Raw genomic sequence first — 22,944 nt, 5'->3', positions numbered from 1 at the left:
CTGGGTCAAGGAGCCATCTAGACTATGAAACGGGCCCTTCAAGGGGAATGCAACCGTGCCCATAGAAGCCTTTCCACTTACCTATCCTTGGACTTCCTCAGAGACCTTGGTAGCCATGCTGCAGCAAAAAACAACAACAAAGTCCTGAGGCATCTTAAAGGCTAATGAATTAAGACTACCCGATGCATCTGGTGAAGTGGGTGGAAGTCCACAAAAGCTTGTGCCGGAATAAAACTGGCTAGTCTTTAAGGTGCCATGTGATTCTTTGTTGTTTTATTCCTGGATTCTCTCTCCTCCTGGATTCGGTCATCTCCACTGGATGACAATGTGCTGATGTAATGCTGGCAGAGAGGTAATTTTCTGATGTGCTCTACCACATATTTCATAAGTTCCTCTTCTATCACTCTAGCTAGCCCATGGGTGGGCAAACTAAGGCCCAGGGCTGGATCATATCCAATCGCCTTCTAAATCTGGCCCGCCGATGGTCCGGGAATCAGCATGTTTTTACATGAGTAGAATGTGTCCTTTTATTTAAAATGCATCTCTGGGTTATTTGTGGCGCATAGGAATTCATTAATTTTTTTATTTTTCAAAATAGAGTCCGGCCCCCCCAGAAGGTCTGAGGGACAGTGGACTGGCCCCTGCTGAAAAAGTTTGCTGAACCCTGCGTCTAGCCCAGTGATGACGAACCTATGACACACGTGTCAGACATGACACGCAGAGCCCTCACGGCTGGCACACGCCCCATTGGCCCATTCAAGTTGTTGTTGTCCCCCCCCCCCCCATTTGTTCTCCCGCTCCTCCTCAAACTACAGCTTGTTGTTGTTGCTGGTAGCCAGAGATTGTTTTTAACCCGTTCTGTGCTGGTTTTTTTGGCGCTTTGGCAGACTATGTCGGTGCTGCATGTTAGTTCCACCGAAGCTATTATTCGTCATTTATTTCTGTTCTCCCCCCCCAAAAAAAAGTGCAGCAGCTTTGGGGCATCCTCCCCAAAAAAGCAAAGCAAATTTTGCACCCGCCTAAAAAAACCTCCAAAACTTTGGTCAGCAGCTCCCCCCCAAAAGCTCAACAACTCTGGGCACTTTGTGATAAATAAGGGGTTTTTGGTTTGGTTTGGTTAAATAATTAGTTTTTGGGTTATTAAATACAGTTATATATTACAATTATACATTTTTGTTATTTAAACTATAAATATAATGAAATTATGGTTTTTTTCTTGAAGTGACACACCACCCGAGTTATGCTCGGTTTTTTGGCAAATTTTGACACACCAAGCTCAAAAGTTACCCAGCCACTTACTCGCCCCTTGTCAGAAAACCAAACAACATGGGCTCTGGCAAATGGAAACGAAAGAGAGCGTTTAGGAGGCATCATGTCAACTACCTGGATCATTTCCCTCGTTTCAGGGCTTTGAAAGGACTGCCAGATGGAGCAACAGGAAAACCCATCAGTACGGCCAGATCCATCAGATTATGTGGGCCCTCCACCACTGCAGAGTTAAGGAACCTGAGTGAAGGTAGACGTTCTCCATGATAAAGGAGCCATTTCAAACTCACCACAACCAGACAATTGGTTGGCATCCATCCGCCTCAGGAGACAAAGGAGGAGTGCGCCTTTGGGGGTGAAGTCAAACCATTGGAGAGTTACAGCGCCTGCCGTGGCTGTATGGGACCAATATGGGAAAGATGTTTTGTTGCAGCCGGGGCAGATGAAGGCATCTGGTTATGCTCCTGCAGATACACCATGACGTTTCTTCCTTCTACACTCCTTCCGACGGTCATTCCTCTTCTGGTCACTGCTGTGGATACATGACCTGACTGTCTCTGGGCACTGTCAAGGAATTCCTTGACATGGATCCTGAGAGTATACTCATGCAGGATGGAATCCTGGACTGCAGAAGTCTTGTCACTTTTTTATTATGTACTTATTTACATTGCTGGTAGGCCACGCTTCGTGCAACATGAAGTTCTCAGGTTCTCTGCTGCCCATCGACCTGGAGTTTAGCAGAAACATTCTAATAATTGGAGAGTTGTTGCCAAGACAACCAGGAAACTGTTGGGTGGGGGGAGAACTGGAAGGGAGAAGAGATTCAAAATGACTGTTCTCTGTTCCGTATGCTGGTGGCATACTTCTCCCATCATATGTCCCCCTGCAAGCCACATTAAGAGGGTATTTGCCCCTCCACAACTCAAAATACATACTCCGGCCCTCACCTCAAACGGCAGCAATGGCATACCAGATCCTCCAAGGGCCCCTATTTTCCAGTCCCAGAGTTACAGAAGCTGTCACGGTTTGTGATTTATTATAGGAATTCTAAGGTCTCAAATAGAGAGTGAATGCTGATAATTGCACAAGGTAAACACACATACATAATAAAAAAATTCCTTCCAGTAGCACCTTAGAGGCCAGCTAACTTTGTCATTGGTATGAGCTTCCGTGTGCATGCACACTTCTTCAGATACACTGAAACAGAAACCACTAGACCCTTATATATAGTGAGAGGGTGGGGAGGTGTATTCCCACCACCCTTCTGAGTAATACCCCTCCCCACCCACTATATATATGGGTCTGGTGACTTCTGTTTCAGTGTATCTGAAGAAGTGTGCATGCACATGAAAGCTGATACCAATGACAAACTTAGTTGGTCTCTAAGGTGCTACTGGAAGGAATTTTTTTATTTCTACTACGTCAGACCAACACGGCTACCTACCTGTAACACATAGGTAAGTATAGGTAAAGGGTAAAAGACCCCTGGACATTTAAGTCCAGTCAAAAGCAACTATGGGGTTGCAGCGCTCATCTCGCTTTCAGGCCGAGGGAGCCGGCGTTTGTCCACAGACAGCTTTCTGGGTCATGTAGCCAGCATGACTAAACTGCTACTGGCGCACGGAGGACCGTGACGAGTGCCAGAGCGCACGGAAACACCGTTTACCTTCCTGCCGCAGCGATACTTGTACTGGCATCTTTTCGAGCTGCTGGAGCTGGGACAGAGCAACGGGAACTCACCCCATCGCAGGGATTCGAACCAGCGACCTTCCAATTGGCAAGCCCAAGAGGCTCAGTGCTTTAGACCAAAGGGTCACCCTATACATAAGTATATAAACCACATATCTACAATAATACAGGAGAGTAATCCAAAAGCCATCTTGGCTCTCCTAAAGACTCCAAATATTTCCTCTGCCTCCTTCATCCCCCTTGCCTGAGAAAAGGTAGGCAGATAGCAACCAGGGGAAGTTCCTGAAGGGATTCCTCTCCTATATCTATGAGCCTCCTTTGTATTAATTGTTATTGTTTGCCCAGATGCTCTGCATTGAGGGATCCTGATTGTCTTATCAAATGCAAATGTTTTGTGTAAACTGTCTGGAATTATGTAAAACTTGGTAAATCCTCAGGAATATCATACCTCGGCCTGCCTGAGCCACATTAACCCCCCCCCTTATGTATGATGTAATTCTTGACTTTTTGTAGAGGGGATGTCCTCCTCCACGTCAAAATGCAAAGAGATGTTTCTTCTAGGTTTGGGGTCTCTCTTGCCTCCTTGTAAGAAGGGGAGGGAACTCTGCTGCAACAGAATAATAAAGATCTGCCTTGCTTTCACTGCATCCTGCCTCCATTCATCTCTGACCCATTATGGACTCAGAGGACTCAGTCCCTTGGGGAATAGGGCAGCAAAAGCCAACCACCCCTATTTTTCTGTATCAGATTTGATCCTGCAATGTCCCGCTTTTCCTTAGGACATCCCTATTTTCATCAGAGAAATGTTGGAAGGTATGGAATAGGACGTCCCTATTTTAATAGGAGAAATGTTGGAGGGTATGCAATCCTCTGTATGTTTAGTCATTTAGTCGTGTCCGACTCTTTGTGACCCCATGGACCAGAGCACGCCAGGCACTCCTGTCTTGCACTGCCTCCCGCAGTTTGGTCAAACTCATGTTTGTAGCTTCGAGAACACTGTCCAACCATCTCGTCCTCTGTCGTCCCCTTCTCCTTGTGCCCTCCATCTTTCCCAACATCAGGGTCTTTTCCAGGGAGTCTTCTCTTCTCATGAGGTGGCCAAAGTATTGTAGCCTCAGCTTCAGGATCTGTCCTTCCAGTGAGCACTCGGGGCTGATTTCCTTCAGAATGGATAGGTTTGATCTTCTTGCAGTCCATGGGACTCTCAATAGTCTCCTCCAGCACCATAATTCAAAAGCATCAATTCTTCGGCGATCAGCCTTCTTTATGGTCCAGCTCTCGCTTCCATACATCACTACTGCAAAGAGGAAGGTAACCCCACCCCAGGACAATAATAATAGACTTATAATGATAGACCAGCTGAGACAAGAAAGCTAAGCTGCTCGAATTCAGCTCCGGAATGACTACCAAACCCACAAGAGAAATAATGTCGCCCTATATTACAGGGCACATGAATTACCAAGATGAAATGCTTTGAACGCTAATAAAACATGTTAGGTATATGAGCGCCACATATTAGTATGTGCATGCTCACGGTGCAGGGGAAAATTTGTACTTTTATCTGCTCTGCAGGGACATTTTCACCGCACACACCGAACCCCCTTTTCCTTGTTAGGGAGTAGGAGCAGCCGAGATGACAGCTGGCGGCCCTCCCCCCCCAAAAAAGCCTCCCCTCCCCAAATGCCCCAGATTGATGCGCTTTAATTGATCCTTGCCACACAGCAGGGACCCTGATGCAAATTGCATTCATCAACAAATTGCAGCAATTAAAAGAGGGGTGGGGGATACAGATGCGAGTGAGTTATGATCAAATGGCAGCGTTTAGCGATAATTAGACCAGGGGGGTGGGGAATGAGGGGGGGGGAGGAAATGAGTCTATTAAAATAATACTCTTTCTGCTCCAGTATAATTTGAAGTAGGGCTCAGCCCCGGAAATCTGTCTTGGGTGCCAGCATCATACCTCGTTCGCTGAACAAGGGAGCTGTTCTATGACTTTATTGTTATACTCCTTGTGATATTGTTTATGTATTAGATTTTAATATTAGCTCCCTTGGGCATTGCGATTTATGATAAGGTGCGGTGAGGGCCTCTGAGCATGTGCGCCGGCCTGCAGAGTCTCACCTCAGGAAGGGCTTATCTTCTGTTTTCAGTGCCAGTCTGAGCTCTAGTCTGGAACAATGTGAAATAATTATCATGAGAACCAGAGTGGTTCTGTCTGTGCATGTGCAAAGGGGCTCTTTGCTACCAAGATACTATAACAGGCCCAACACATACATCTGGGAGTAGGGCAAAAAGCTTCCAGTTCACAATATTTTACTCTCCAATATATATTTTAGTCCCTGCACCTTTTTTTTCAGAGACAAGGGGCTCCTCCAGAAGTTCTTATTCATGATTATTGGCTCCCAGTACGTTTCCGAGCACAATTCAAAGTGTTGGTGCTGACCTTTAAAGCCCTAAACAGCCTCAGTCCAGTATACTTGAAGGAGCGTCTCCTCCCCCATCGTTCTGCCCGGACACTGAGGTCCAGCGCCGAGGGCCTTCTGACGGTTCCCTCGCTACGAGAAGCCAAGTTACAGGGAACTAGGCAGAGGGCCTTCTCGGTGGTGGCACCCGCCCTGTGGAACGCCCTCCCACCAGAGGTCAAAGAGAACAACAATTACCAGACCTTTAGAAGGCATCTTAAGGCAGCCCTGTTTAGGGAAGCTTTTAATGTTTGATGGATTTCTGTATTTTGGTGTTTTGTTGGAAGCCGCCCAGAGTGGCTGGGGGAACCCGGCCAGATGGGCGGGGTATTAATAATAATAATAATAATAATAATAATAATAATAATAATATATTATTATTATTATTATTATTATTATTATTATTTGTGCCCATTATTGTGTTGGGCCTGTGGTATGTTACCACACTTTCAATACTGTTGGAAGCTGCCAGCATTTCAGGCTTCTTTGCTTCCAATCGGTGCGATTGTGGCATCATCTGATGTGTGGATGGTCCCGTATAAAGGTTTTTTTTTTTTTTAAGGTAAAGGATCCCTGGATGGTTACATCCTGTCAAAAGCGACTATGGGGCTGCGGTGCTCATCTCGCTTTCAGGCCAAGGGAACCGGCGTTTGTCCACAGATAGCTTTCCGGGTCATGTGGCCAGCAGGAGTAAACCGCTTCTGGCATAAAGGAACACCGTGATGGAAACCAGAGCGCATGGAATCACTGTTTACCTTCCTGCCGCAGTGGTACCTATTTATCTGCTTGGACTGGCGTGCTTTCAAACTGCTAGGTTGGCAGGAGCTGGGACAGAGCAATGGGAACTCACCCTGTCGTGGGGATTTGAACCGCCGACCTTCCGATTGGCAAGCCCAAGAGGCTCAGTGGTTTAGACCACAGCGCCCCCCAAGTCCCTGGCTCACCATTATAGCATCAAGGACACGTTGCAGAATAATACAGCTGCAAATAACAAGAAAAAAACAAAACATTCTGGAGGATCTCGATGTTCTTAATAAGTCTATAGTTTTGACAGAGAGAGGGAGAGAGAAAGAGGGAGGCCCGACCGCGTGGACAGGTTGCAAGGCTGGGGTCGCCCCCAGACCCACAACAGCAGCTGTCAAGAGCTTGCTCCACTCCTTCCCCACAAAACCCCTTATGACCCAGGCAGAGTTGGAAGAACCGCAGAAGGAGCAGAGATCTTTGTTTCTGCCCTGTGACAGATTAGCTATTACTAGATCCACAACCTCTCCAGACAGACAGCTGGGAAGGCATAAGAGGTTGGGGTGAGAGGTGGGGTTGGGGAGGGGGCAGGGAAACGGCTGCAGCTGAAAGCAAGTGACCCTCTTAATGCAATCTTCCCAAGGAAGAGCTGAGCAGGGTGGTGGTGGGCCCCTCGGCCAATTGTGCACCTGCAGCCTTCATGGGGGAAAGCCAGGGTATTTTGTTAAATGGTTGTTGTTTTTTTGAAAGTCTTTTATGTATAGTAAGAAACACTACCAAAGCAAGAATATATAAATCACAGGAAAATAAAACTGTGCAGTGTAAACGGTGCAAAGCTAAGTGTGCGTATTTATGCAGGGGGTACTTTGTTTGGTACCGTTAAATTAATGGGCTTTAATCGGAACTTCCCTGCCAGTATAATAGATGCTGATCTATCTGGTGTTAAAGGCACAGCTGCAGCAATGCTCAACGTGAACTCTTTAATGTTAGGGGCCCTATAGTCCAATGTGGTAAGCCAGAGCTGATGCGTTAAGGCAGAGAGGTCAGCAACCTAAGGCCCATGGGCTGGAAGCAGCCCATGGAGTTTGTTTGACCAGCCCATGAGCTACCCTGAACCGAGTTTCCTTTTTTTTTTATAAATAATTTTTATTGATTTTACATAATAAAAAAGACATATACATACATAACATATTTTCCACCTTCTTCTATCCCATCCTCCACGAGCCCCCCCCCCCCCGGCCACAAGAGAATCCCCTGAAAAGTGAGCAGTCGAAGGTGGTTCAATTTTATAATTGGGTTTGTTTGGCTCTAGGATGATAGGAAGAGATACAGGCGAGTGTCCACCCAACTATCTATCAACCTAACATTATTAATACATAAAATAATACACACTAAAAGGGGGGGGGGAAGGGAAAAAAGAAATAGAAAAACCAAAAGTAATTATGTAGCTATTCATTTTTCATAAACATTATTTTGTAGGCTTCCCCAACTTCCCCCCTTTCTGATTTTCATTTTAAAATCTCATTAAACAGTTTTCTTATCATATGCCCCATTCTATTTCCAAACTTTCCAATCTTCTATTAACATACTATCCATATTTTCTATTAAATTCTCTTTTATTATTATTTCACACCCCCTCCCTCCCCCGCCCCCCCGGGGCTCCCCCTGCCACGAAGAGTCCCTAGAGGAAAAAAGGAGAATCTGAACTGAGTTTCCCACTTGCACACTGTGCTAAACCGGTGCAGTGCAGCACGGGGACTCGCTTCCACGGCACCAAAAATTGCGTCTGCGCATGCACAGACACCGAAAATTGCAGGCGGGCGCGCTCAATCCGGCCCACAGAGGGATCTCCACGGGACCGATCCGGCCCAGGCGAGATAAACCTTGCTGACCCCTCCGTTAAGGCAACCTTGTCTTGCTCATTCTTGTGAGAGGGGCTCTAGCCTTCTGTTGTCAAGTCCTCCCAAACCAGGACTGGGGATGGAATAGGGAGTCCCTCTGCAAATTCCCCAAAGATTTTGACCGTGCTTGTTTCTACATCAAGAAAAAGGCCTATTTTATTACCGGAATAAATTATGCAAATATGTCCCTCTTTACTGATTTTTGCATAATTTATTCTTCTTCTGCTAGCTCAGGGCTGGGAGGAGGCTTAAGGAAATACACCGAACAATGAAGTCCAACTCCCACTGGAAGGGGGATTTCCCTTTGGCCTGGCCTGGCCTGGCCTGGGAGGAGTTTCACACCCATCTCCCAGGCAGGAAGCATTTGCAAATGAAAGCTGACTTTTCCCCAGGATGCCAAACATTTCTCCTGATAACAAATGTTGCCCTTGTGAGGAGGTGCACCAGGCACACAGTCCCTTCCCAAAAGGCGGCTGCATGCATTTTGCCCAGACTTTTGCAACCTTGCCACAGACGACCACATTTTCAGAGTTTCCAGTGCCACTCAGAAGAGCTGGAAAGCCCCCCCCCCCGTGCCAAGGAGTGTTTATCAAAGAGCAGCCTGCCAAGTCCACAATCCGTGCCAAGCAGCTGCTGCTTGTTTGCTCCAAGCAAGGCATTCAATTTGCCTTGTCAGGCTTTCTTGTCTGCGCCTGATTGGCATGCCCATTTTAGTGCGCACCAGGCAGAGCGAGGGCTTGTTTCACAACAACAGGTTGGCACCCTGGGAAGTTGTCTTGAACCAGCCGGGGCAGGCCAGAGTCTCTGAGGAGGCAGACGTCTGACGCACAATTCTCGTTGCACTGTGGGTCCACTTGGCTTCGGTGCCGCGGAGACGGTGCCACAACGTCAATTTGAGGGGTTTAGAGAGAGCTCCTGCTGCGTTAGGGGAGGAAACTTGTAGGGCAAATGAGCTATCATGTTAAAAAGGGGGGCAGTTTTGTGTCTTGTACTCCTCCATCCATCCTTGTCTGGGCTTTGCTGTTGTTGCTGCCGAAACATTTCTCTCCCATTCAGGGCCATCTTAAGCATATCCGGCGTTGAGATGCAAAGATCCCTCCCTCCGGTGCTCTCTCTCCCCCCCCCCCCCGTTTCCCAGAGTTGTCAACCTTTTTTTAGGGAGGGAAGACCACCAGCAGCAGAGGAAGCCTCTTGGGACAGGACAGCGCTGCCTGCGACACACCCAGCGGCTGCAGGGCAGCTCCTCTGGCAGGAAAGAGGCGGAGGCTAGACACGGCACCTCCCAGCTCAGCTGGCCGCTTTGTGCCACGGTGGGGCCAAGTTCCGGATTGAAAAATCTGGGATCAGCAGCGCCGCGGCACCGGAAGTCGCTTCTACCACTTCTGGACACGCATAGAAGCGACTTCCAATGCCCCTGTGCCCATTTCCAAAATGTCCAAAGCGCCAGAAGTCGCTTCTACGCACCTCCGGACATGCGTACAAGTGACTTCTGGCACTGCAGACATTTTGGAAATGGGCACAGCAGCATCGGAAGTCGCTTCTACGCGTGTCCGGAAGTGGTAGAAGCAACTTCCGGTGCTGGCGTGGCACCAGAAGAACATGGACGCCGGCAGGAGCTCCATAATCCGGGGCCACGGTAGGCAGAGGCTCTGGGCGTGGCACTGCTTTGGCGTGGCATGGCAGAGGCGGGCGAGGGTGGCGAGCGGGCCGGGCAAGCTGGCTCCGTGGAGATCCGTGGTGCCTGGTGCCCGGCTAAAAGACGAAGACGGCTAGCACATACCTGCACCTCAACCCATTGAGGGAGTGAGCACACCAAGCGAGTGGGCCTGCGCTGAGTGAGCGAGGGTGCGTGCACCGCTTCCGCTGAGTGTCGGCTCAGTTTTTTCCCCCTTTTAGCCTTCGGGCAACCCACAGAATTCGGCGTCTGCAGGCTAAAAGGGGGGGGAAAACGAGCTAACGCTTGGCGGGAGCGGTGCACGCACCCTCACTCATTCAGCGCGCTCGTTTGGTGTTTCCCGGACTCTTGCCTGGCACCCTCCAGAACTTGGCTCCCCCCACCACTAGCGTCTATGGGTAAGACGGCCCTGCTTCCATTGTTTCTAATGGGAGGGAAATGACATGTGCCAACTCTATGGGGCTGAGGACAGCTCAGTCCCACCAAATTATGCAGGGACAGGGCTGAGCCCCCCCCCACTATTGAGGGTCTGAGCCCCACTGGGGGTTCCTGCAGCAGCGGCTGGATACTAATGAAATGTTTATACATTTCATTAGTTTTACAATCAATTTAACATTTCAAAATTTGACTTCCTTCCTCCACTTTCTGTGGTTCCTTAAATTTTTTTATTTCTAATATCTTCTGCACATCCAAATTCATTTAATTTGCTCATTTAATTATCTACTTTAAATATATACTCTTATAAAACTGCAGGTTATTGCAATAATCCCACCAATGTTTTTTTTTTATCTGTTTGCAATTTATCTGTAAATATTCCATAAACCATTTCCATTCTTTTATTTAAAAAAATTGTTATCTTGATTTCTTCTTGATTTCTTATTCTCCTGGTAAGTTTCCCCATTTCTGCATATTCCATAAGTTTTTGTATCCATTCTTCCTTTGCTGGGACTTCTTCTTCTTTCCATTTTTGGGCTAGTAACATTCTTGCTGCTGTAGCATGGATAAATAAATTCCTATATAATCTGGTAGTTCTATCCCTATAATTCCCAAAGGAAAGGCTTCTGGTTTTTTTTTTTTTTGTGCAAACGTTATTTTAAGTACCCTTTTCATTTCATTATATATCATTTCCTAGTAAGCCTTAACATTACTACAAGACCACCACATATGATAAAAATAACCTTCTTTCTCTTTACATTTCCAGCACTTACTTGAGTTAGTTTTATACATTTTTGCCTGGATATATATTTCTGCTAATGGACCTCTCCCTCCAATCAAGGCTGGGAGCTATCTAACACAATCTATGGCCCCTGTTGTTTCATCCTCCCATGCATTGCGGGATCCAGGAGCAAAGGAAAATGCATAGCTGCCAAGTCTCCCGTTTTCCCCGGGAAACCCCCATTTTTCCGGCTGTCCCCAGCCGAAAAAATGGATTTTTTTGTTTTTTCCCCGGTTTATTCTGGCGCGGCGGCCATTTTGGAACTGGGCGGAGCATGCTCAGAAGCGACTTTTGATGCTGCTCTGCCCAGTTCCAAAATGGCTGCAGCGCGACTTCTGGTGCGGCGGCCATTTTGGAACTGGGCGGACCATGCTCAGAAGCGACTTTTGATGCTGCTCTGCCCAGTTCCAAAATGGCTGCAGCATGACTTCTGGTGCGGCGCCATTTTGGAACTGGGCACAGCAGCATCAAAAGTCACTTCTGAGCATGCTCCGCCCAGTTCCAAAATGGCCGTCGCGCTACTTCCGGTATGCTACTTTCAGTCCGGTCCCTTATTTTTCAGAGAAGAACTTGGCAGGTATGAAAATGTAATGCAAACACTCTCTCACATCTGTTCCAAAGAACATTAGGTCCTTCCGTGGCGCCCTACTTTTTCTTTCCAGTTTCTGCTACAATTCCCCACCCCATAATCTGGGAGATTTGAGGCCCACAGTCTTTCACTGTTTGAACATTATTGTATTTGGGCACATCTGCAGTGCAGAGGTGGGCCTATTTCCAAATGCTTTCGGTTGTCATGGCTCTCAGGGATGCTGGGGCTAGGAAGGAGCTAAGGCAGGGGTCAGCAAACTTTTTCAGCAGGGGACTGGTCCACTGTCCCTCAGACCTTGGGGGGGGGTGGACTATATTTTTTGGGGGGGGGGGAATGAACGAATTCCTATGCCCCACAAATAACCCAGAGATGCATTTTAAATAAAAGGACACATTCTGTTTCTGAAAATAAGACGTAGCCATAAAATAAGCCGTAGCAGGATTTTTAAGCATTCAAGGAATATAAGCCATACCCCGAAAACAAGGCATAGTGATAGGCACAGCAGCAATGCTGGCCGCGGCAGGAGGAGGAGGGAAAAATAATACATCCCCTGAAAATAAGCCATAGTGTGTTTTTTTGAGGAAAAATAAATATAGGGCGGTGTCTAATTTTTGGAGAAACTCATGTAAAAACACACTGATTCCTGGACTTTCCGCGGGGCGGATTGAGAAGGCGATTGGGCCGGATCCGGGCCCCGGGCCTTAGTTTGCCTACCCATGAGCGAAGGTCACCTGAAAGAAAACTCCAAACAGCCTGATCAAGCTGCTATTCTTGGGTTTCTTTCAGGGAAGACTGTTAATTAAGCAGCCCGTTTCCAATCTGTGAATCCTCAGAAATTCCCCTTTCTCTTCTCTCAAATTATCCAGTCGCCGGCCGCAATGTTATAATGATCAAAGGAGTGGCAGCAAACTTTCTTCCTTCATTTTCCGCTTTGGGGGAAACCCACGGCAGCGGGAGTGAAAACAAAAGCTTTCCTGGAAATGAACCCTGAGCAGCAAGGCTGGCGTTACGACAACCCCAAAAAGTCCTCCAGGGAGAGGGGAACCCAGTTCTCCTTTTTAAGAGGCTATTAATTATGGGAAGCTCCGCTTCAGCAAGGAAGGAACAGGTTTCTGTTGTGCCACAAAACAGATAAGGCCCTTGGCATTGCAATAACATTGCTGGAACGAGTGTGTGCACATGTGCGCGTGTGTTTTCGGTTTTGAAACCTGAGCACATTGAAGCATGCCTCCCCTGAACCCAACCACCTTTCCTCCTCCCCCCCCCAGACTGCTTTAAATATTTCCCAGCCCACAGCACTCGAGGCAAGTGAGGAGGAGCAGAATAAACTGCCTCCCCCCTGAGTCACCCTGCTCAGTTTTAATATAGAGCATCTACTTTGTGTGCAAAACTCCCCAAGTTCCACCCCCAGCTAAAACTTTGAGGAGCTGATGCCAGTCAGGTGGAAAATTCTGAGCTAGGTCGAGTGTTAGTCTGACTTAGCATAAGGCAGTTTCCTATGTTCTCGCCAGGGGTAGGCAACCTAAGGCCCGTGGGCCGGATGCGGCCCAATCGCCTTCTCAATCTGGCCCACAGACGGTCCGGGAATCAGCGTGTTTTTACATGAGTAGAATGTGTGCTTTTATTTAAAATGCACCTCTGGGTTATTTGTAGGGCATAGGAATTCGTTCATTTCCCCCCCCCCCCTTCAAAATAGAGTCTGGCCCAACACAAGGTCTGAGGGATGGCGGACCGACCCATGGCTGAAAAAGGTTGCTGGCCCGTCCTAGAATCTAGAACCAATCTAGATTGCAAGCAGCATGTTGGGGAAAAGCAGGGACAATTCTGGTTTGAGAAAAAACTATGTTTTTGTGCTACAAATGAGTAACTGTGTGCACTGCTAGGTAAAGGTAAAGGGACCCCTGACTATTAGGTCCAGTCGTGACCGAATCTGGGGTTGCGGCGCTCATCTCGCGTTATTGGCCGATGGAGCTGGCATACAGCTTCCGGGTCATGTGGCCAGCATGACAAAGCCGCTTCTGGCAAACCAGAGCAGCACACGGAAATGCCGTTTACCTTCCCACTGTAGCGGTACCTATTTATCTACTTGCACTTTGACGTGCTTTCAAACTGCTAGGTTGGCAGGAGCTGGGACCGAACAACGGGAGCTCACCCCATCACAGGGATTCGAACCGCCGACCTTCTGATCGGCAAGCTCTGGGCTCTGTGGTTTAACCCACAGCGCCACCTGGGTCCCATATGCACTGCTACTAAGCAGCTATTGGGGAGGGGGAAGCACACCAGGATTGGGACCATGGTGCATGTGTAGGGGGGTCTATCTATCTATCTATCTATCTATCTATCTATCTATCTATCTATCTATCTATCTATCTATCTATCATCTATCTATCTATCTATCATCTCTCTATCTATCTATCTATCTTTCTATCATCTATCTACCATCTGCTGTGGTCCTGATGAAAGTATGTGTGTGTGTGTGTGTGTGTGTGTGTGTGTGTGTGTGTGTGTGTGTATCACACACATAGCTGCTGTTTCTCTGAGACAAAAGCTTCCGTTGTGCCAAGCAGTCTGTGGCTCCGTTCAGACCGCTACTAATTCTGCCTCCGTTTCACGCCAGAGCAGGAGCTTGGTCTGCTCTTGTGGCTTGATGTTGCTGTGCGGAAAGAAGGAGGTGAAGCTTTTTTCAGCAGAGAGCTTGACATCAGGCTTCTGTCAAAGGCACTGGCTGGCAGAGCGGCCTATTGAGAAGTTGGCAAACCTAAAAAGCACACCCTGAGCCAGGGCTTATCCACAGCTAACCTTTCCCCTGCTCTTTCCAGACACAGGTTTTGGGCTTTAAAGCTCTGTGTTCGAGCACTCTTTACCTTTTGTCCTGGAGCTTTCCCTACAAAACCCCTCTCTTTGAAAGTTGAAGTGCAACAAATGGCAATTCAGGTGGGGTTTTTTTGTAGATTGACATTTGCTCCGGTTCAGCTTTAAATAGTGGGTTTGGTAGGGAAAGCTCTGGAGCAGAAAAAAAAAGGGCGCAGGACCGCATGGAGGAAAGGTAAGCTTGGATAAGCCCCTAGTTGTGGGATCTGCCAGAAATTCAAGGCACCCAGAGAGCGTTTTGTTTCGAAAAAGAGTGTTGCACCAACTGAAACCATCATCTGGGAGTCTTGCCCCCCCCGGCCTGAAAGGCTTTCATAATAACCTGGACTTGCTTGGGCTGCTGATGGTTCAGAGTGGGTATTTTCCCCCCAGCTGGAACTCACTGGAACTTTTCGCTGCCTCTCGGGTGGGTGCCATTGCCATTATGAGAGAACAAGGGAGGTGTTCGTGGTGGGTCCTGGCACCTCTTTTTCTAGAAAAATAGCACCAGTTCAGAGAATTCCCCTCTCACAGATATGGCTTTCTGTACCCAGGACAGATCCTCGTTGACACCGATGGCAGGTTTACCGTGTTTCTCCGAAAATATGCCATACCCCGAAAATAAGCCATAGGGATAGGCAGTTTAACCTTGTAGGTTAAACTGTACCATGCTTAATTAAAAAAAAGAGAGACATCCCCTGAAAATAAGCCACCATGTGCTTTTTTTGAGGAAAAATAAATATAAGACGGTGTCTTGTTTTTGGAGAAACATGGTAATGGCCGAGCCATTACAGTGGTGCCTCGCTAGATGAATTTAATTCGTTCCACGGGTCTTTTCTTATAACGAAAAATTTGTCTAGCGAATCCCATAGGAATGCATTTAATTTTTTTTTAAATTTTCCTCCCCATATGAACGCATTAATTGAGTTTCAATGCATTCCTATGGGAAACCGCGATTCGCTAGATGAATTTTTCGAAAAACGAATTCGTCTAGCAAGGCAACTTCCGCTCGAAAAATCCTTTCGTTAAGCAGAAATTTCGTTAAGCAGGGCATTTGTTAAGCGAGGCACCACTGTAATGGTTCAGCAAGAGCCTGCCTTTCCGGAGCTTCATGGGTGTGGATTTTCCTCAGCACAACTTGGAGACATCCGACGGTGACACAAACCCCACACACGCGAAACTGCTACTGGCCTCCCCGCCCACTAATAACCACTTGCTACTGCATTCCTGCCTCGTCTTTGCTCACCTTTCCTCCATCTCTGGACGAATGAGTGTGTGTCACCCTCACCTCCGCAGACATCCTTACCTGAGCATCTTTGCCACTTGCAGTTTTCATTGTTATGTGGGGGGAAATTGCTCCTTTTCCCTTATGGGGTGTCCAAGAGCCCATACAGAGTCCTTTTGTAGGTTCTCTATCGGTAGGAGAAAATAACAACCAGACCAACCAGAGAATGTTGAGAAGCAAAGCAGCTAGTAAGCCTGATCTTTATTAAAGCTGTTGCAACAGGGTGCTCCCACACACACACAGGAAGAGGGGGGGGACCCAGGACAAAGGTGTGCAAGCCCTTATATAGACTTGGAAATTGCCCACCCTGTAGCTCAGGACCACCCCCCAGATACATCATATATACATCAGAGAAGGGGCGGAGTACAACAGAAATCTCTGTGTTGTTTTTCTCCTGTCTGCCAGGTTTCCTGACTGGATTACCTGGGCATCCTGGCCACTCTTTTGTTATGATAACTACTCAATTCCTGAATCCAGGTCACAGGTCACAGGCTCACCCTATTCATATCTTAAATGTGCCCTTGAGACAGGGTTTGTGAGCCAAGAGACAGTGGGGAGGCTCCCCATTTCCTTCGACCTTGCACAGAGAAATATTTGAGGTCAATTTGGAAGGGAGAAAATGGTTTCAGGACTTTTCTGTGGGTTTCAAACACGTGGTTTACATATTTGTATGTGTTTGCTTGGTACATTTATGAACATCTGTTGAGGCTCCAATACTTTGGCCACCTCATGAGAAGAGAAGACTTCCTGGAAAAGACCCTGATGTTGGGAAAGATGGAGGGCACTAGGAGAAGGGGACGACAGAGGACGAGATGGTTGGACAGTGTCCTTGAAGCTACCAACATGAGTCTGACCAAACTGTGGGAGGCAGTGGAAGACAGGAGTGCCTGGCGTGCTCATTCATGACGCCTCCACTGCAGGGGTCGAACCTGGGGATGGAGGCCCCTACTTGGTTATTTTAAAGGGTGGGGGCTACATGCCTTGTTATTGTGATCTTGGGGTCTCCTGTGTTAGGTTAACAGAAAGCAAGGCATATATTTATAGCTTTGTGTTTCTGTTTGCTTCTCCTTGCGTTTTAATGAAGATTACACCTGCCTGCCCCATGTATGAATAGACTAGTTATTGTTTTGCCTTTATTCTTGAAGATATACCCCTGCTTTGAGCCGTTTACATACGGTCTTCCCTTGTATATCATTTACTACAAAGGCATGCCTTAATTATGCATCCTCCATGTACCTGCATTTTAAATTTAAATTTTCTTTATTCTGCTAGTTAATTCAGTGCAATTCTGTTACAATAGATTTTGGCAGCTCGATGACTAAGGGATTTGGTGGCGGAACGCCAGATTACCGGAACGGCGTCCGAGCACCGAACTACTGGTATGTTGCAAGTGGACCCTTTATTACCGCGTTTGCAATTGTTCAAGATACAATCTATTTTGGAAAGAGAAAAGATTACCACTGGACCACTGACATATTACAAGCAAGCTCTTTATTTACTGCGTTTGCTATTGTTTAAGATAAAACTGATTCGGGAAAGAAACTACTTTTGCCATTTTTATGGACGTTTATTGTTTGTTTGCAGATAGTTAGTTGCCTTGGTGAAATTATCTTGCGTCGGTTACAGTAGTCATTGCATCACCACCCTGTTTTGTCACCCCATTATTCCAACAGGCTCCGGAACACCTCAGAATTTTGGCTAAACATTTAGATCACCCCATTTCCTGGGTCCTTAATGATGGCCTCGGAGGAGCCACCATTTGCGATAATGTTTTTGGTGTCCCATAATATCTGTGAGGGTCCACCTTCTTCTTAGAAGAAGGCCTTAAGAGTTCCACAGTTACTCCAACTTCATACAGAGCCAAGAGGGTCTCTTTGAATGTTGTAGTTAAAGTCAATTTTCTATATTCAGACCCAAAACATGAGCTTTATCCCACAGTTGCCCTATGTTCAGTTCAGGAACTGCATTCAGGGAACATGGTGTTACAGCTAAGTAATTTTAGATGCTGGCTGTACCGGTCTTGCAGAGGCCAATTGTATTATGTCAGTTGTGAAGCACACCATAAACATTTGACTTCTCTCAAATTCCATTATTTAACAACAGCTTCTGCATTCCTGGTGTGTTAGAACGAGCAAGCAAAACAAAAAACTAAACAAAACAAAAAACCAGTTTGGCAACCATGATTAAACAAAAAAGAATACTCTGAGAGCACGTGCAATTTCGCATTTTTAACTCACTTGAATTATTGCATCACCATGGCTACAGGAATAAAATGGGGTGTGCTTCCCCGACACTAAACACATTTGTGCAGGAATAAGCACACTATTCTTTGTAGAAAATAATAATGTATTTTTAAAAATAAAATAAAATAAAGCAAGCATCTACATTTATTAGGCTGGCTGCTCACCCAATGACATAAGTTTTTTTTTTATAAAAAAAATGTATGCATAAGAACAAAACGATGCTGCAGTGATCAGTGATGGACATTAGCCCTGATGATGCTTGGCCTGTGCTGGGCTGATGCTGGGATATTCTGCTGCATCCTCCATCATATGCTACTTTCTAGGTCAGGGATTGGCAAGGTTTACCTCGCCTGGGCCGGTTCACTCCAGCGGAGATCCCTCTGTGGGCTGGATTGCACGCACACACATGATTTCTGGCACCTGTGCAGACGCAATTTCCAGCGCCGCAGAAGCGAGTCCCCGTGCTGTGCCGGTTTAGCGCAGCGCGCAGGGACTCACCGAGCGGGCGGCTCAGTTCGAGTGTGGCTCGTGGGCCGGTTTAACGCCCCCCCCAATGGGCCGCTTGTGGCCCATGGGCCTTAGGTTGCCTACCCCTGTTCTAGGTAGTCTAGGAGGCTCTGTGCTTGGGCTCCGAGGTTTTGTTGGGCAGCAGATGCAGAATGTTCTCCGGCAGCTGCTGGTCCCTTCCGCTGCAAGATTTGGAATAGAATCATAGAATCATAGAGTTGGAAGAGACCACAAGGGCCATCCAGTCCAACCCCCTGCCAAGCAGGAAACACCATGAAAGCATTCCTGACAGGTGGCTGTCAAGCCTCCGCTTAAAGACCTCCAAAGAAGGAGACTCCACCACACTCCTTGGCAGCAAGATCCACTGTCGAACAGCCCTTACTGTCAGGAAGTTCTTCCTAATGTTTAGGTGGAATCTTCTTTCTTGTAGCTTGAATCCATTGCTCCGTGAAACAACCTTTCACCCTCTTCTATATGACATCCATTGCTCCATTGAATCCATTGCTCCGTGTCCGCTTCTCTGGAGCGGCAGAAAACAACCTTTCTCCCTCCTCTATATGGCATCTTTAAATATATTTGAACATGGCTATCATATCACCCCTTAACCTTCTCTTCTCCAGGCTAAACATACCCGGCTTCCTAAGCCATTCCTCATAAGGCATTGTTTCCAGGCCTTTGACCATTTTGGTTGCCCTCCTCTGGACACGTTCCAGCTTGTCAGTATCCTTCTTGAACTGTGGTGCCCAGAACTGGACACAGTACTCCAGGTGAGGTCTGACCAGAGCGGAATACAGTGGTACTATTACTTCCCTTGATCTAGATGCTATACTCCTATTGATGCAGCCCAGAATTGCATTGGCTTTTTTAGCTGCTGCATCACACTGCTGACTCATGTCAAGTTTGTGGTCTACCAAGACTCCTAGATCCTTTTCACATATACTGCTCTCAAGCCAGGTGTCACCCATCCTGTATTTGTGCCTTCCATTTTTTTTGCCCAAGTGTAGTACTTTACATTTCTCCCTGTTAAAATTCATCTCGTTTGCTTTGGCCGAGTTGTCTAATCTGTTAAGGTCATTTTGAAGTGTGATCCTGTCCTCTGGGGTATTAGCCACCCCTCCCAATTTGGTGTCATCTGCAAACTTGCTCAGGATGCCCTCAAGCCCATCATCCAAGCCCTTTATCCAAGATAAAGAATAACATCTCAGCTGTTTCTAATGGACCAGGACTGGCTACAGCTCTGGTGGCTTCCTAAATTAAGTTGGTAAGGAATGGCAGAGGTACGCTGTGCAGCTGGACTTCTGAAAAAAAGAGGATCAGGCTTCGCATTTGGCGGAGGAGAGCAAACCTTCCTCTCCGCCCCCCCCCCCGGTCACCCTTTCCTTCTCCTATTCAAGTTTGCAACACAGACGTTTCCTGTACAAGCCCTTCCAGGTTCACACTGGGTGGAAGATCTTAACTACACACACCCAAAGATGCCCTTAGATATGTGCTCGGCATGCTGCTCGTCTCAAGGAATTATGTAAGTTTCAACCACATGCACGCCCCGAGAGCAGATGCAAGTCTGATATACGGAAAGCTGAAGCCTGCCTGCCGATTGCCACCCTCTGAACAGGATGCCCTGCTCTGTTCTCTAATCCAAGATGGTATTTGTGTGCAGGTTGCAATTACCTCCTTTTGTCCTCCTTCCTGCGGGCGGCATTGACAATGGCTAAACCCCCGAGCTAGTCTCCGTACAAAACAGGGTGCCTACCTAGAAAGTCACTTCAAGCCCTGCTCTCTGCCTCCCCACCCCCCAGTCCTCATTACTGGGTGTATTTTCTTCCTGGGGATATGCCAAGCTAGTTCTATGGCTAGCGTTCTCAGTTTTCCCAATCAAAGCTTCTTACTTTTTCAGCCAGTTTCAGAGCTTCCCTTGCAATGGTGACACGGTGATTTGAGACGACATGGCACTATTTCTCACTCTATTCCAAACTTAAAAATGGAAAGCGTAATGCTGGTGGTCAACAAAAGAGGTTTAAAGACTGTCTCAAGGCAAAAAATTTTTTAAAATGTAGTTATAAACACCAACAATTGGGAAACACTTGCCATAGCTGCCAAGTCTCCCGTATTCCCCAGGAAACCCCCGTTTTTCCAGCTGTTCCCAGCCGAAAAAACGGATTTTTTTGTTTTTCCCCGGTTTATTCTGGCGCAGCGGCCATTTTGGACCTGGGCGGAGCATGCTCAGAAGCGACTTTTGATGCTGCTCTGCCCAGTTCCAAAATGGCTGCAGCGCGACTTCTGGTGCGGCGGCCATTTTGGAACTGGGCAAAGCAGCATCAAGTCACTTCTGAGCATGCTCTGCCCAGTTCCAAAATGGCGGCAGCGCTGCTTCCGGTCTGGTACTTCCGGTCCGATCCCTTATTTTTCAAGAAGGAACTTGGCAGGTATGCCACTTGCCTGCGAGTGCTCCAATGGGAGAACAGCCTTTGCCGAAGGTGTCATGGGCTTTGAAGACGCTCAAACTCAGAACGCAAGGGAGAACCGTGCTAAGAGGAAGGCACACTTGGCAAACACTCACCGTGATCAATTCCCTCCTGGAAACCTATGTCCTCTGCCATGGCTTATTATACAATGCCATTTCCCTCTGCCAAGACTCTTCTTGAACAACCATCCCTTGCACTAGCTCTTATTACCGTATATTATTACCGTATTTTCCCGTGTATTAGACGAGGTATTGTGACTCAAAAATCGTGTTAAAAAACTGGGGTCGTCCAATACACAGATAGCGGCATGAGGGGGAGAAGCGGCACAACCACCCGCCCGCCAGTTGGAGGGAGCGCAACTTCCCCCGATGCCGCTGCACGCGGGAAATGATCTAGGGGGTGTTTCCTGTCTGCAGCTGCGTGGGGGGAGAAGCTCAACAACTTTGGGCCATCTCCCCTCATTTTCTTAAAATTGAGTCCCCAAAAATATGGGGTGTGTGTCTTAAATACGGTATACTTTTTAGTATACAGTCATACCTCGGGTTAAGTACGCTTCAGTTTGAGTACTTTCAGTTTAAGTACTCCACGGACCCGGAAGTAAGTTCTACCACGCGCGCATGCGCAGAAGCACTCTATCGCCGCTCAGATTAAATATACTTTTCGGGGTGTGAATGGCAGCCCGGAACCAATTAAGTTCTTAACTCGAGGTACCACTGTAATCTTAGGCACTGAAGTGCATGTATATGCAAAAGCAGGGAAATCGGGGTCCTCAGGGTTGGAGCATGCAAATTGCACAAGTGTGTGACCCAGAAACGGGGAGTACAAACCAGCCTGTATTATTTTCTCCCACCTACACATTTGCCTCTGAAAATGGCAGGTAGCCATTGCTTCAGCTGCAAATTCTTGCATAAGGCCCTCAGCCCAAACCTCATCTGTCTTGGCTCAACAATCGGGTCAAATATAATCATCCCTGTGTTGTAACACTGGACTTAATAGTTTGTTCAGACTGGATAAGAGAGAGAAGGAAATCGATCTTTGTGTGTGAGCAGATGGGAAAGAAAATCCTTGAATGCCCCAGAATTTCCCTGCCTCTCTCTTGATGTGAGTGGGCTGAAATTTTCTAGTCACGGCTAACAAAAGGCAGTGAATTCAGATGAAAGTGTCTAACACTATCTCTGGCAAATAACTTTATCTTTTCTGCCCAGGGGGACCCCCCCCCCAATATCAACATTTGCAATTTGTATAGTACTGGCAGGTTTTAATCAAACATGCTTTGAGTATGTTATTTTAAAATCTTGGCAGGGAAGATGGCAATAAATCTGTATTTGTAGTTGCAAACACTTCGGGTTACAGACTCCGCTAACCCGGAAGTAGTATTTCGGGTTAAGAACTTTACCTCAGAATGAGAACAGAAATTGCGCAGCGGCGGTGTGGCGGGAGGCCTCATTAACTAAAGTGGTACCTCAGGTTAAGAATGGTTTCAGGTTAAGAACAGACCTCCGGAACAAATTAAGTTCGTAACCAGAGATACCACTGTACGCTTAAACTTTTAGGTCCACAAAAGCGATCATGGGATGGAGCAATTCCTCTCTGAGGGGAGTTTCATAGAATCATAGAATTGTAGCATTGAAAGGGAGCCCCAAGGGTCATCTAGTCCAAGCGCCTTTTTTGTTTAGCAAAAAGGTGAACAAGAGACGACGTGATAGGGAAAACAACTTATTTGCCCTCTTTAACAGCACAGAATTTGTGGATAGCCAAAGAAACCGAACGTCAGAAGATAGGGCAGGCACACAAAAAAAGTGCTTCTCTGTACACCGCATAGTCAAACTTTGGAATTAGCTCTCAGAAGAGGCCGTGATGACCAACTTGGATAGCTTTAAAAGAGGTGCCTCCATGGTTGGTTGGCGGCACTCTGCTTCCGAATGCCAGTTGCTGGAAATTGCAGGAGGGGAAGAGTGTTCTCGCACTCAGGTCCTGCCGGAGAGACTTTCCCACAGGCATCTAGCTGGCCACTGTGAAAGCAGGGTGCTGAACTATGTGGGTGACTGGCCTGATCCA

The sequence above is a fragment of the Zootoca vivipara genome, chromosome 13, assembly GCF_963506605.1.
Source record: "Zootoca vivipara chromosome 13, rZooViv1.1, whole genome shotgun sequence".
Taxonomy (NCBI): domain Eukaryota; kingdom Metazoa; phylum Chordata; class Lepidosauria; order Squamata; family Lacertidae; genus Zootoca; species Zootoca vivipara.
Note: the sequence above shows the minus strand (reverse complement) of the source record.